The sequence below is a fragment of the Cygnus atratus genome, chromosome 5, assembly GCF_013377495.2.
Source record: "Cygnus atratus isolate AKBS03 ecotype Queensland, Australia chromosome 5, CAtr_DNAZoo_HiC_assembly, whole genome shotgun sequence".
Classification (NCBI taxonomy): Eukaryota; Metazoa; Chordata; class Aves; order Anseriformes; family Anatidae; genus Cygnus; species Cygnus atratus.
This window is the reverse complement of record NC_066366.1, coordinates 13166912-13182455: the sequence shown is the minus strand read 5'-3', so window position 1 is coordinate 13182455 and position 15544 is coordinate 13166912.

The window sequence follows — 15544 nt, the reverse complement described above, 5'->3', positions numbered from 1 at the left end:
TATCTCATAAATTAGATGTTATGGTCGTGACTTTCACAAGTGGAGGAATCTATCAGCTCATATTAATCCTTGTATTCTGACATAAATTACAGAAGATATCCACGGCACACAGTGAAACTAATGATAGTTTTACACCTAGACCCTGGTCCTTCACTTTTTCACTCTTCTCTTCAAGAGAAGTTTAGCTAGCAGACTAACTCTGTAGGGAAAGGCTGTTAAATATGCTGGCAAAACAGTGTTAATCAAACATGCCTTTACTGTGAGCTGGAGAACATCTGCCCAGTGAATAGTATTTGGGACTTTTGGACTCATTCTTAAAAAGTGCACCGGTCTGTGATCCCACGGGTTTGAAATGCGAACCTGCTGTATCTAGAGGGGTTAAGTCACATCTTTTTGTCTGGCATGTATTTTCCCATCTTCCTTCCCAGCAGAATTTCCAACAGTGGGCTTAGTGCATTGAATACCCAAGCTGGATTTTTTACCTAATATAAGTTGGCATGGCCCCATCATGGTGGTTTATACAAGGTATTTGACTCCACAGTATTTGCCTCAATTCAGAAAAGGAGAAATCTAATGACACTTAAAATGGGCAGTGCTGTTCAGAAGGAGGGATGCACGGGCTTAGGTTGGCCACGTTCCAACACTGAGAATCAACAAAACTTGCAGCCAGCCTCCACAAGAGGAGCCAGTCCAGAGGTATGTCCACCTGATTTCTTTTTTTCTTTTTGTATACAACACGTGGCACTGCAAAATGTTGGAAGAGGTACAGCGGTTCCTCTTCAAGGCCTCAAGCAACATGAAGGAAATACATTCTCTAAAAACCTTAAATTGACCCAGTGGACTGACAGTCAGTTCCAAGAAACTCAGCATTTTATTCTGTATTATTATTATTTTTTTTACTAGGTTAATATTCTTTTTATATGGAGAATGGGAATAACAGTTCACTTTGGATGACCAGCATGATTTACTTCAACTGCATCAGCACTCCTCCAGCTCATGTTCAAGGCAGCTCTTGGGTGATATTTCCATGAGGGCAATGGAGTTGTGTGATGCCATTTAAACAAAACAGAAAGCTGAAATATGATTTTTTTATATTTCTTGAGGGACGAGAAGAGATTTATTTTAAAAACCTTCAGTCGCCTTAAATCCATAAATGTATTTTACCTCGGGACAAACAGTGAGGATGAGATCACTGAGCTGCACAGATGAACAGAGACCTCACAGATATCCCAGAAACCAGGGTATCCAGTTCCCCAGGATCACCACTTTGGGGTTACCTGGGGTGCAGCCCTGGCAGGCTGAGGCAGTGCCTAAGAAACCTGCTGCCAGGAGCAGCAGGGACCGTTTGATAGTGTCCTCTCGGATGCTCAGCCCTGACATCCACTGCACATCTGGACACAACAGCTTCTGAGCCTGCCAGGCACTGCTTGTTTTGTTAGCAGAAGCTGGCCTGAGCTCGTAAAGCTGATCCTTTTAGACTGTCCTCCTTGGAGATCCCTAAACAATCACAGTAGCAAAAGAAAAAAAAAGGTATGTTTTTGACTGGGGCTGCAAGATAGTGTCCCTGCACTCTGAGTTGCAGACATGTCCATGGAGAGAGAACTCCTGTCACTGAATTTATTTGGAAACTAATTTTTTCCACTGGAAAACAAAAATCTCCAGCAAAGCTAAATTCAACACCATTGCTATTTGGATCCACTGAGGATACACCTCTTGCGTCTTGTACCATAAGCAGTGCTGACTCCTTACAGAACCACAGGTCAATTCGAGGTCTTTGTGGTGATTTTTAACATTCTGGAGAGATTCTTCTAATTAAGAGAGCAAAACGCCACATTGAGCTGGGATGTCTCTCTACAGCAGTGGCTGTTCATGGTATTAAACTAGTGCAGTGCAAACAGGTATCTGAGCTGAAGGGTGCAAGAATATGCAACAGTTCCGATAAATGTTCAGAAAAGTTGTTTCTCTAGCCCATGTTTCTAGTAAAAGAACACATGCACATACATGCTACTAATACTGGCACATAGACCTTGAATACGCTTTTCTACCTGCTAAAAGGATATATGCATATATATATATATATATTTGGAGCTGTCCAGGAAACATACTTCCAGGTCTGTGAGGAAAGATGAGTTTTGGGAATTGCCTCCTTCACTTATTGATGTGAAACTCCAGTATTTCATACGTTTGGGAGGGTGTTTCCAACAGGAAATATTCTCCCTGGCCTCCTAAGCCCACATTATATTGGCTCATACAATACAGACAGCAACTTGTCCTAATTTTTGTGTGCATGGGCCCAGTCTGGCCTGCACTAAAGTCAATAAAATTTTGCTGTTCAGCTCATTGGCAGCAGGGTTAGACTTTCTGCTTATATTACTTTTTTTTATCTGTGATTTAGTTTTTCTGCCAAGGTCTATAACCATTGATATCAAGTGGTGATAGGGAAGGCAAGAGGAGAGGGAGACAAAATCTTTTTTTTTTTTTTTTAAAACTTGAAATATTATATATTGAACATTTAAGCATGTTACTAGTTGTGTACAAAATGTACAGTTCTTTATACGAATGCCTACCTTCCCAGATTAGAATAACTCAGTGAAGCCACTCTGTACTTCACCCTTGTACAAGAGCTCTTAAAGGTATGTGTACATCTTGAGCCCTCCAGGTAATATTCAAATGCCTGAAGAGCCAAGAGCAGGAATATGCCCATCAGCTGTTCTTAGAAAACTGGGTAAGGAATAGTCTGAAGTCAGTTAACTTTCTTTTCTCTCTCTCCCTCTCTCTCTCAGTCTGTGCCTCATATAGGCCATAATCCAATATCCTCTAGTCTCCAGAAGCAGCAGGAGCAGTGGCTAGTAGCATAAACTTGCAGATATAAAAATTTGAGCTTATTCAACCATAACTGACCTAAAAGAAAATGAAGCGAAAACAAAAAACTTAGTTACGCAGCTAAGAAACAAATAATGCCTTTCCCTAACAAATAGGGGCACCTTTCTTTCTCTCTGATTAGAAATCATCAGGAGATTCAGGTTTCAAGTGGGGTTAAAAGCTTTATGACTTGTTTAGCCAACGCATGTGAACCCAAAGGCTATTTTTGTCTGGGAGTGTATCCTTGGCACACAGAGCATCTGTAAACAGGCAGCTACACTGTCCCCTCTGTGCTGCTACCTAGATGGTACGGGAGCATCCTTTCTGTGCTGTTCTGGAGGAGGCGGCCAGAAGGGCAGCTCGGCAGTGCATGTGAGTGGCACGGGCGAAGACCACCATGGCCAAGGGCTCCAGAAGGCACTGTGAGGACACTGTGGCCTGGTGGGGGCAACCGAGCTCCCCCTGTGCTGTGCTCTGCTGCAGGGGAAGGAAGGCAAGCTGCCTAAGGGTGGCCTCTGGCTCTCAGTCCAAGTGGGAAAACTTCACGGCTGGTACTGGGCTGGAGCACAGACACGTCTCACCTCCCCAGACCATTGACAGACAGATGCTCTTACTGAAAAATCGAGGGACAAACCCAATTTTCTCTAACAAAGTAAGAGACTTGCAGGCACAGGAATTTCTTGTGGGTTTGGATCATTGATGCAGAATATTATGGGGAAAGTATCCTTGCTATGTCCCTTCTCCAGCACGTACGGTTGCACAGAGCTGCTCCCAGTTGCCCAGACTGTGCTCTCAGTTACACAGAGGTAAATCTAGGGTAAATCCACAAGACTCCAAGAATAAACAATACGAAGCCTGGGACTGAAAGAGAAGATTCAGTGAGCTATAGACTGGGTAGTCTGATATCAGTCATGGATTAAACACTGCAACAGCTATGGCGAATTGCATGGACAGAAGTCTATTGCTGGTACATGGCTTCACAGGAATTGCCTTGTAAGAGGAACTGCTTGTCTTTTCCAAACACAAATACAGGCCTACTTGACAGATGCAAATTACATCCAACCTGGCTACTAGTATTCCTTTACGGGGTCTCTTTTAATACTCCTGGGCTAAAATCTCATACTATGTGGAATTAAAATGTATTTTTTAAAGCAAAAATAGTTTTGTTCATGTATTTTAAGGCAAAAGTAACACCAGTAGCAACATTGCGTATTTCTGAGGATGGATGTTGCACAACACTCGGTAAGACCACTGCCCAAACATCACCCCCAGCTCTGCTTTCCTCTGGCTGCAGAATTGCCGAAGGAATTTGCAGGTAATTTTGGCAAGGCAAGGGGTCAGCAAGGAAATCTTAGAGCAGGAGACTGTACACGACTCAGTCATCGTCTTGGGGAGAAAAGTTGGGGATCACCAGCTGCAGATACTTGCAAACAGAAATGTCTGTGCCCATGGGGCTTCTCCACCCTGCAAGCAAAAACGCATCGTAAGGTGCAGTGGTTGGTAGCTGGAGCTAAACAAACCCATCCCTGGAGCAAGGTGTCCTTTCGTAGCCGCTGAAGGCAGCGCTGCCTCTCATGGGGGAAGAGGGCTGTCCTGTCACTTGGAGACTCTAAGCCCAGCTGGGGCGGCTTTCTGAAGCACAGGCTCTAGCCCAGCTCCGGGGAAGTCCTGCTGCCTGTGTAATGCAGGAAGCCGGCAGGAGGATCGCAGCCGTCCCCTCTGGTCTCGGAGCCTGTGAATAAAGGAGTGGAGGCGCTTTGCTTTCGCAGTGGCATGTGGTGATACGAAAGCTCCTTGGTCATTTAAGCATTTTGGGGTCTTTATTTTATAGGCAGGGATAATGTCTAAATACACATTATTTTTTTAACACCACCACCCCCTCTTGTGCTTTGTAGAGTCCCAAGCTACAGTTGCAGAGCTGTGGTCAGGATAAAAGCCGGCAGACCAGCCATAAATCAGCCAGAACCGAGTTCCTTAACCTTTCATATTAACCTCTTGCATTGACTTGAGTTAGGTGCTATGCTCTGCTGTTATAAATCATCCTGCAGTGAATTTATGAGCTTCAGCACAATAAAGGGTTTTTTCTTTATCCCCCCCCAACCCCTTTCTCTTAGTGCATTTTAGAAATTACGCAGGAAAGGCCTAATGACTGGGATCTGTGAATATTGCTAACTCTCTTTCCCTACCAAAGGGATCTGGCAGGAAGATGTGGGGGTTGGGAGTGGGGGGAGAGACTCTTTATTTTACTTACTGGTGACACGATCAGGAAAGCCTGTTCTAAAAACTCCAAGAAACCATTAGCCGCTCCTTGGAATAGAAAAAGAAAAAAAAAAGAAAGGAAAAAAAAAAGCAGCTAGTAATGAAACCCATTTGGGGGTTAAGACAGCAATCTATTCCCTCGGATGCAGTCATCACCCCACTGATCTCCCCAAATTCTTTGGCGTGTAAGGACGGTGGGTTTCACCCCACAGCCCCCGGGGCCTGCATGTGGCGCTGGCTGCGTGTCAGAGCTCTCCAGAGGTCTGGGAGTATTTTGAGGTACTTACACAGCGGTGAGGTATGCGACTCACACCTGTGCCCTGGCACCTTTCGGTCTGTCTGCATGCAGCATTTCCATCGTGCTGGTGGCTGCAGCCTCTGACCTGAGCACTAAGAAGTTCAGTGTCACTACTGTTGAGTAAGCTCCTACCTCTAGCCCTGACAAGGCAATTAGTGCTGATGAGTGTCACATCTCAGGCATGTCCAAGACCTGCTTGGCCTTGCCAAACGGGGCTCTGTGACCCCCTGGCTGAAGGCAGCTGCTCTCCTGTGCATGCCTGTTGCCACAGGGCCTACAGCATGGCCGGGAGGCCTGGAGGCGCAGCCTGCCCATCCCCACACCACCACCATGGGCCCTCCCGGCGGTACCTCCGTGACATCTGACACAGCTGCCAAAGACAAAATGGCCACTTCACTTAAACACAACCGCCAAGCTCCAGAAAGCCTTTTCTTTCTTTATATATATATATATATATTTTTATTTTTTTTTCCCCAGGGGAGGCGATTTCACTCAGCCATTTGTATTTATTAGCGCAGCTGGTGCTCCCAAATATCGGGGCCAGGGACCAGCCAGGCTCTCCCCCTCAGCAGGCAGTGCGGGGTGGTGGCGGGGTGGCTCCTGGTGGCCGCGCCCCCCTGGGGCTTTGTTCCCCCTGCCTGGCAGCAGTGCAGCTGTTCCCCGTCTAACCCAGCCAGCCTTAGGGAGCAAAGCAAACCCTCCGCAGCAAAAATTAAAAAGAACAGGTTTTCTGGGGTGAGGACCTGCATAGTTTTTTTTTTTTTTATGGTATGTAAAAAAATTTAAGAGGCTTTGGCTGAAAGTTTTTCTGGTGTTTTCTCTCTCTACTGCCCTCGACCCGTCTCCCCAGGTCTGTCCATGAACTTGCTGCTGTCTATCGCAGGCACTGAGGGAGCGCTCATAGCATGTGCCCTCTCACTTCTTGTGGGACGTGCGGCACGGCCATGGCCAGCTCTGTCCCAGCCCCTTGCCCCGCGTGGGGCTCCACGCGCCTCTGTGGGCTCCATCAAATCCGGCGGGTAGGGATAGACTGGTGAGAGTGGATAAACATCCCCACTGCCCCGCTGTACGGAGGTGGGTTATATTATCTGCCTTCGAGTGGTAAGGAGCATCCACCACCCTGCATCTCCTCCTGCCCATCTCGCCCCCTTTTTCCCCACAGTTTTCTCACAACTCTCAGACTCCTCTCAGAGAAGATCTGCGAGGATGGGGCTGTGCGAGGTAGCGATACTCCAGTGCCTCCCCAGCACACGCAGCTCAGCAGGGCTGCAGCCTCGCAGGGATTTCATCTGGCTTCACATTCACTCGGTGCAGAAGAGTGACCGTCCCCGAGGATACCAAGCCCACAGGGGCACCCCCTGTTCCCTCCCCGGCAATGCGGAAAATGGCTGTCACGTCCGAGGGAAGCAGGCAGCAGACAAAAGGCCTGGCTGCGCCGGCCAGACAATGTGAGGGGATATTTCCAGTTACGAGTTTGTTTACCTTATAGAAAAGTTAATTGGCTCCTTTTGATCTTCCAGTGAAAACCACAAAGGAAATTTTGTTAAAGCAGGAGTAAACTCTAGCCTGCAAGTCACTTTCCCAACTCTAGATATTCATTAAAACAATTGTTTGATTCTTAATTTAAAGAAAACATTAATTTCTCCCCCCCTCGCTTATTATTAAGAGCCCTCTATGTCCCTAGGCTAAAGTGCTCTCTCCACAAATAATCTTTCTGCCAGCTGCCAGCTTGGTGCAGTTTCTAACCTGTCTTTAGAATACATGTATATATATATATGTGCATGTGTGTATGGCAAGAACTGTGTTTATAGTTCTGTTGTTTTAGAAACCTGACAAATAGGTCATTCAAAATTAATAGAAATCCCGTCAGTCTGAAGAAAAATCAGGATAAGCTTAGAGAATGCTACTTAATTTTTTAAATTATGAGTTTTCACAGTGTGCTGAAATTAAAACAACTTTTAATTCCAAGTTTGATACAATTAAGATGAAGATGTCATAAGAAAATATTTCTTTTTTTTTTTTTTAAAGTTGATTTAATTAGCAGAGCTATATTAGGAAAGTAAGTAATGCAATCTATTTATGGACAGATATATCTCTGTATAATAATAGATAATAAAAACAAAGAGAATCACAAGGCAAAAATAGATGATTCTTTTTCTCAAGCCTCTTCTAGTAATTTCTCGGGGGCAGTAGACAGCAGATCTTTGCTGCTGGTATTATTTTTGTTTCAAACAAAAGTATTCCCTCCTCCTCCTTTTTATGAAATTTCTGTCTATTTTTATGAAGAGAGTAGAGGACAAAAAAAAAAGTCACCCAGCAGCACCACCACCACATACATGCATTTCGAACGATATTGCAGAGCAGCAAAATGTAGTGATTTAGGATTTAGTGAAAATATGGCTTGTGACAAACAATGGCACAACACAAACAAGCAAATAAGATCTGACCTCATGCTCAAAGGAATTAAAAAAAAAATTAAAACAGATAAAAATCTGAAGGGACGATCTCAGAGAAAGTTTGTGTGCTGAACTCACAAGCCCTGACTGTGAACCAGCACGGCTCCAAGGCAGGGAGTTAAGGGGAAGGTCCCTGAATCATTTTCTTGTTCTCATTGCAAAACTGAGCTATAGCTGGTGCCCAGTGATCTTTTTCTGCATGTATATACGTGGGGACAGAGCAACATGCATTTGGTTCTCTTTGTCTATATACACACTTTCATACAAACATAAACTCTTGCTACAGCATAAATACTCAGAAGACAAAAAAATAAATTAACATGCAGCAAAGAGATTACTCGGTGATTATCAGAGCAGAATAAAGCAGAGTCATTCTGCAATGAGAATGAACACTGCGCGTAATTACAACATCATGGTTGAGACATTTAATTTTAATTTTAATAGGCTACATAATTATTGACCAAAATGTGACAAGTAAGCACAGCACTAATACGTAACATATTAAACAGAGTTTTATAGTTTTCTTGTTATGTTTTTCAGTGGTAATTTTTGAATCAACAAATGGGACATATCAGACATTCAAAAATAAATTACAATAATTCTCTTCCTTGTTTTAGTCTACATTTGTTAGAAATACAGTGCAGCCAAAATCTAGCTTTAAATTATTAAGACAACTAAAACAGGTCTAACTTTGATATTTTTTTGTAGCAGAAACAGACTCTTTAGAAAACATCCTGGAAGATGTTACAGTTCTTATAAAAATTTTTATACTGTGCTTGGCATTTCCAGTTGCCTTACATTAGTGTCTTTTTCCAACCGTGAATATTTCTCTTTTTCAGTCAGCATAAAGATACTCACAAACTATTATGTTGTATAAAATAAAGACAATGCGATGTTTTTGACTGGCAAATTGGAAAGGTATTTTTTTTTTAAGCAAAGAAATCATAATAAGAATGCATAAATGCAAATGCTGTCTAATAAGAAACAAAGCTTACTTGACTGTTGTTCTGTTTAAAATGAAAGGCAAATAAAACCAGTTGGAGCTCTCCAGTTTTATCCTTTCCAGAATACTATTCTAAACGGCATAATTTTTCACATTTTCCCCACCAGAGACAAATCTGTAGAATTACTGAGAAATAACCTTTTTTTTTTTTTTTTTTTTTTTTTTTTTTTTTTGGTAACAGCAGAAGAAAAAAGCAAACTATTTTTTTCTGCAGGTTGGTGACTAAAATGATATAATTCTTACAAGGGTGAGGAGGAGAAAGGGAATGAGAGAGTGTTGAAAAGCGCAATCAGGCAGCAAAACGCAAGTGCCTCGCTGCCAAATCCAGCTCGGTGTTAAAGCAAATAAGTTACTCAGCAAAGAAAGAAAAGTTCGGACCCTACCTTTGTCAGCTGGAAAGTAATGGGAACGCGTTCCAAAAGTAGGTATGACCTGCACTGCCTACCCGGTACGCCTTACCTTAAAATCTATACATTTCTAACCAAAACAGCTTGGAGCAATTCACATAAAACAGACCCAAATGTTACCCATTCCATGTAAAAGATCAGGTTTCTGTCTCAGCTCAGCCTGTGATATCAGGCTGGTGTTTTTTTTAAAATATGTATTCTTATGTTTCCAATCCTCCGACACACTTTTTTCATCTCAGTAAAGTTCTCTTTTTCGGCAAGGGTGTGCGGGAAGGATTTCAAACTTGTCAGGGCTCTCTCTTTTCAGTACAATTAAGCTTTCACTTGATCATTTTGAAGGCCGGAATGATTTGCTGTGGTCACTGGCTCTTTATTATTAATATTGTTGCAGATACATAAAGTTTACTGCAAGCTGTAAATATGTCAGGTTTTGCCGTGGGGTTTGCTAATAAAGAACTCTTAGAGGGGGATTATTGATGGGAAAGATAATCTTTTCAATAAGGGTTCCTGCTTTTTTTCCCAGGGCAGTCGCCGTGCAGGGCACTCCGCACCCAGGGAAGCGCCGGATCTCCGCGCTCGTTGCTGCAGGGAATATCGGGCACGGCGCTTCTGCTCCTGCCTTCCTCCTGACCAAGTGCGACTCTCTTTCAGCATGATTTTAAATGCCCTATTAGTTTTATTAATATCCTCGGTGCTATAGTTGTTGCTGTTTTTGTTGTTGATGTTGTTTTTAACAGTTTGCGACCATAAGGAATTGATTGATCATCAAGTGACACTTCCAAGTTATTTCTGTAGGTGTCACCTTGGGTTAGCGCAGCTGTATTAAACATAGTGAATACTTTCATTTCTTTCAAATTCTGGCCACATAATTTGGCTAATTAGTTCTTTAAAAAAATAGTGTTTTTTTTTTTTTTTTTAAGAGGCAAATATATTTGAACTTCTGCCAGCATTTTTCTTTCTTCTGAAAAATCTTGTTATTGAATATGTATATATTTGGTCGAGTCACAATAAGTGTCCGATCAGTCATTCTTAATTCACTTTGGTATTCACTGTAATAACAATAAACAATTTTGGGCTCATCTGGTGTTAATGTGGCTGTCGTACAGTTGCCCAGAAAAATTCTATTCACATTTACTATTAATTAAATGCATCACTATGAATTGTGTAAAGAGAAGAGAAGAGAAGAGAAGAGAAGAGAAGAGAAGAGAAGAGAAGAGAAGAGAGAGGAGAGGAGAGGAGAGGAGAGGAGAGGAGAGGAGAGGAGAGGAGAGGAGAGGAGAGGAGAGGAGAGGAGAGGAGAGGAGAGGAGAGGAGAGGAGAGAAGAGAAGAGAAGAGAAGAGAAGAGAGGAGAGGAGAGGAGAAGAGAGGAGAAGAGAAGAGAGGAGAAGAGAAGAGAGGAGAGGAGAGGAGAAGAGAGGAGAGGAGAGGAGAGGAGAAGAGAAGAGAAGAGAAGAGAAGAGAAGAGAAGAGGAGAGGAGAGGAGAGGAGAGGAGAGGAGAGGAGAGGAGAGGAGAGGAGAGGAGAGGAGAGGAGAGGAGAGGAGAGAAGAGAAGAGAAGAGAAGAGAAGAGAAGAGAAGAGAAGAGAAGAGAAGAGAAGAGAAGAGAAGAGAAGAGAAGAGAAGAGAAGAGAAGAGAAGAGAGCACACACATGGAGCCTTGTCTAGTCAGGAGTGCTTTTCTAGTAGACTTACACAGTATTGGGAAGGAGGGGAAATTAATAGTGAAATGTCTGTATCGCTTCAGCAGTTGCATCAAATCCAAAGCTTAAATTTTACTGTCATCCAGATAAAATGTAGGCAGCACAAGTACCTCTAGCTTCTGCAAGCATATATTTGAAGAACTTCTCTGTAAACATACAAAATAATGCCTTCTTTAGGAGAGCAAAGGCTTTGGGGTCCCAGATGGGTGCATGCAGGACCCTGTGCTGGTGGTGTCCCCAGCCCAGTGAGCAGGGAGGGAGCCCTGAGTCTCTGTGGTGGGGCAGGAGGGGACAGGGTGGCTCAGAAGCACTTGGTGCACCTGTGACCTGTGGTGCCTCTTGCTGCCTCTCTGCTCTGGCAGTCTGTGCCCTTCTCCTTCATGGGGTGCTTGTGGTGTTGGCGAGTGCCCAGGGGTACGTGGAGAGGGTGCGGAGGCAGGAGGTGTGCTGGGCACGCTGAGCGGGATGAATCGTGCAGGAAGGGACAGCACGGCTGAGCTTGCCCTAATGGAGAGGGGATGGGGGACTGGGAACGCAGGGCGGGAGGGAGCTCTGCAGGCAAAAAAACCCCAAACCTCAGCTGTCATCGGGATAAAATAATGAACGGCTGAAACCTAGGCTGGGTGAAACAACCGTGTTCAGGAAAGCCTGTAAACTCGTGCTTGCTTTTAAGCCGTGCTGGTGTCAAATCAGTGCTGTCCGGAGGAGCGGCAGATTTAAGCACGTACTTAAGAGTTTCCTGGCTTCGTGGCCCAGGACTGAGGAGGCTGGCCGGGTGGCTGCAAGCTGTGGGCAGGGGTTTTCTGCACATGGTCACAGCCACAGCGGAGCAGAGCTGAGCCTGCTCAGAGTCAGCTCTTAGTTTTGATGTATAATTGCTAGCAATTCCCATCGAGGTCCAGGAAAGCTGAACAGGGGCCTTGTTTACTTTACCCTTCTTATTTTTTCCCCTGAAGGCAAGCAGCCAGGGTTAGGTTTCAGCCTGGTGGCTGCTTGGGCCAATGACGCAAAGGAACAAGGACTCGTTTGCTCCATTCTGCTGAGCCTGTGATAGTCTCTGGGTACTACAACTTACTCGTAATGTTAATGAAGTCCCTTAACATAAACACTGCTTTTCTAACACACTCCTCGGGGACATGGAAAAATCCCTTGGCTTCAGCTCAGGAAAAGGCTGGGACAAACAGAGACACATAGTGGGTATAATCCATCAGAGGAAAAAAAAAAAGTAAAAAAATCTTATTTCCAACTGGTGTAGGTAGTTGTTTAAACATGATCTTTGTCTTGCTCCCTCTCCTCCTTGCTGCCAGTGTCAACCCTTGCAGGCAGCAATGCATTAAACTGATGCAACAGGTTGGCTTCTTCTCACCGCCTGCCTTCTTCTGGTGGTGGCCTTGGCTGCCGAAGCAGCACAGCGCTGGGATGCCTACTGCTTTGACAGACAGAAATTGTCTGCTGTTGTCTCAGGCAAAAGAGCACATATTGTTTTTAGTGGAGTAAACCTGAACTGCTTCTTCAAATGGTAAGTTGCACAGGAAAGGGAGTTCTGAAAGGACCAGACTGACTAGTGGGTTGCTTCAGATGAAAGAACTGGATGGAAAAAAAAAAAAATATCAAACCAGGATTTTTTTAACCTGTTTTTGCAATTATATGTTTCAGTTTAGAAGTGTAAAACTGGAACATAATTAAATAAAAAGACACAAGTTAAAAAATGAAAGTGGGTGAAAAATAAATTAAATAGCTCCCAGTCACTTTGACTTTGAGGAAGCCTTTGGAGCTGGAACATAACAAAAGATGGTCAGCTTTTCCATTGTTCCCTCAAAATCTAAAAAAAAAAAACAAAAAACAAAAAACTTGACACCAAGTGATCAATTCTAGCTTAGCCCAAATTTCAGTTTGGCATCTGAACTAAAAATCCCGTTACTTGAGCAGTGCTAGTGCTGAGCTAAATGGTTTGGCCAGACCTAGTCAGACCTAGGATTTACTCCTCTAAACAAAACTCTTCCTGACATTTGGTGTGTCAGACTTATTTCTCATGCTCTTGAATAACAGCCTTTCCCTGGTCCAGCTATTGGCATCCATCAAAGCAGAAAATACCACTTCATCTGCACATCATCTATGGCTGAGGCTTGTGTTCCACAGGACACCTCCAGAGGTGTCTGCTTCGCTCCATTGACCAGACAGGGAGTGTGCAGGGGGCACACAGAATCACAAAATCACCGAATGGCTGAGGCTGGCAGGGACCTCTGGTTCATCTGGTCCAGCCCCTGCTCAAGCAGGACCACCCGGAGCAGGCTGCCCAGGGTCGTGACTACGGTCTGTAAAGGCTGCAGTCTGTGAGTTTGGCTGTCACTTTCAACCTGAACAGACTGCCTCTATCGAGAGCATCTCTAATGCAGCAGTGATAGAGCGCTGCTTCCTTCATGACTGTGACAAGTTTCATGTCTCTTGGGAAGACAAGTTGTGAAATTTATCCTTTCACCAGAATCTGCATGAAATTGGTGCATTTTCCCCCTGAGAAAGCCCCTGAAACTGATAGCCATCGACCAAAGAGGCCATGAAATTCTCAAGTTTGCTGCAGTGTGTTGGTCTTCCCCTTCAGTGCCAGTGATCACACAGTGCAAACAGTGCCTCTCTGTGTGGTTTGCAGCCTGGCACCAAGGAAAATAGACATATTCTGATCAGCCTGAGCTATGTGCTTCTAGTACATTTGGCAAGAGAATTACAAATTACTTATTTTTGAAACAATAGGATCGGGCAGATAGTTGTTGAAGAAAGTTAGTGGAGGAAGATGCACTGTACTGCTGCAAAACTCGATGGATCTACAATCAATCACCTTCCATTCAGTTCCCTTCACTGGAGAAAGAATGAAAAGAAATTTCAAAAAATAAGAAGATGGTAATTCAGAAAGAGAAGATAGAGGTTAAAGGACCAAATAATAGTTTTGATGTTTTTTCTCTTCTCCCATTAGGGGAGATGAGAGACTGAGGACAAAGAGGGAAAGGTTTAACTGGAATTCAGGTACAGTTTTGATTTCTGTGCCTTTTTTCCTTATGAACATTTCTTAATAAATTCAGGGATAATTAATTATCCTTCTTGCACCCTGCAAAGATCTGATCTTGAATTCCTCCCGTGGTGAAAGCCCTCAAGCTGACACTGAGTGCTTTCTGGAGGCAATGATAAGCATCAGAGTGAAGCGGGGTACCAGTCTGTTTTTTTCCGTGGGCTCTGAGGTGCTTCTACTTGTTTGCCTGGTTTGTGACTGTAGGAATCCTTGTGCTAGATCTAATGAACTAGCTGGATGAACAGACTGGGTGGTGGCCAATGCCCACTGCTTCATAAGAAACTGGAAAAAAAGTAATTTATGGACAATTTTTGGGCTAACTTTCTAAAGAGATTTTTTTTTTTTTCTCCAGACCTCAGGCGACTGGAATTTGGCCTGCCTTGAAGCATGCTGTCCCTTATTGTTAATTACCTTAGTGCCATCTGGATATTCTTATTATGAATTTAAATCTCCTCTTTCGAAGGGTGTAGATAATATTAGGCATTGGAATGGGTGGCAAGATCCTGCCAAAGTGTCCAAATTATACTTATCTGCAGAGAACACTTTATAAGAGGTAAAAAACAGGAGCCATTATAATTTCAAATAACAGCGGATTAACCTATCTACAGCGTACTTGAATTTCAAGCCTTGTGCAGTTCCAAGTGGAGGACATTGCTTAATGTTGGCATTTCACAAATTCCCTCACTTTGAGCTGAAGAAGCCACCTCTTCACCCTTTGGTGGAAGAACACAGATGTATTTTTTAAAGCCTCAGTTGGCTAGAGAAAGCCAGATCATGGCACGAGGGATCACGAGCCAAACACACTGGAACATTTTGCTCTCAAAACAACACATCGGTTTCCATGGTCATATTTGCTGCCCTGCAGTGGTGGCTGCAACGCATTTTCCCACGTGGGGAGGCCAGCACTTGAAAATCAGTAACCTTGTTTTTCCTTGCCACTCTGACCATGGATGTCTCTGACCTGCAGCAAAACTTCTTGCTTCAGTCATGGGCTCTGTATCCACAGAGCTGGTCACCAGTCCAGCTCTGCAGCTGCTAGTCTAATGCAACTGCTTTCCCGCACGTACATAGGAAATAAATGGTTATGCTACAGTGTCGAGGTATGCAGTGAATGCATAAGGATGTACACAGATAGGTAGCCTTGAAGAGCAGAACACAAGCCAGCTGAGTATAAGTAAGGTAGTGCTGAAACTCCCAAACCTGGCAAAGGAAGGCTCTTTGCATCAGCACCCAACCAACACACCCCTGACATGGGATGACCTTCCCCTCAGTAGGTCTTTGGAGAAGATGCCAGGGAAAAAGGCAGAAGCTGCTGGTATTTGAGACAGTCATGCTTTTTTCCACACTTGGGCCTCACTCCCACGCTGATGTCTCTACAGACCTTAGCCCAGCATCTTTGGGCAAACCTTCTATCATCTGCTGGATTTTCAGCTGTTTGAGCTTCCTTATGATGTGGGTGATTGTTTTTCAGATAAGACACATAGTGTAGGATGGGTA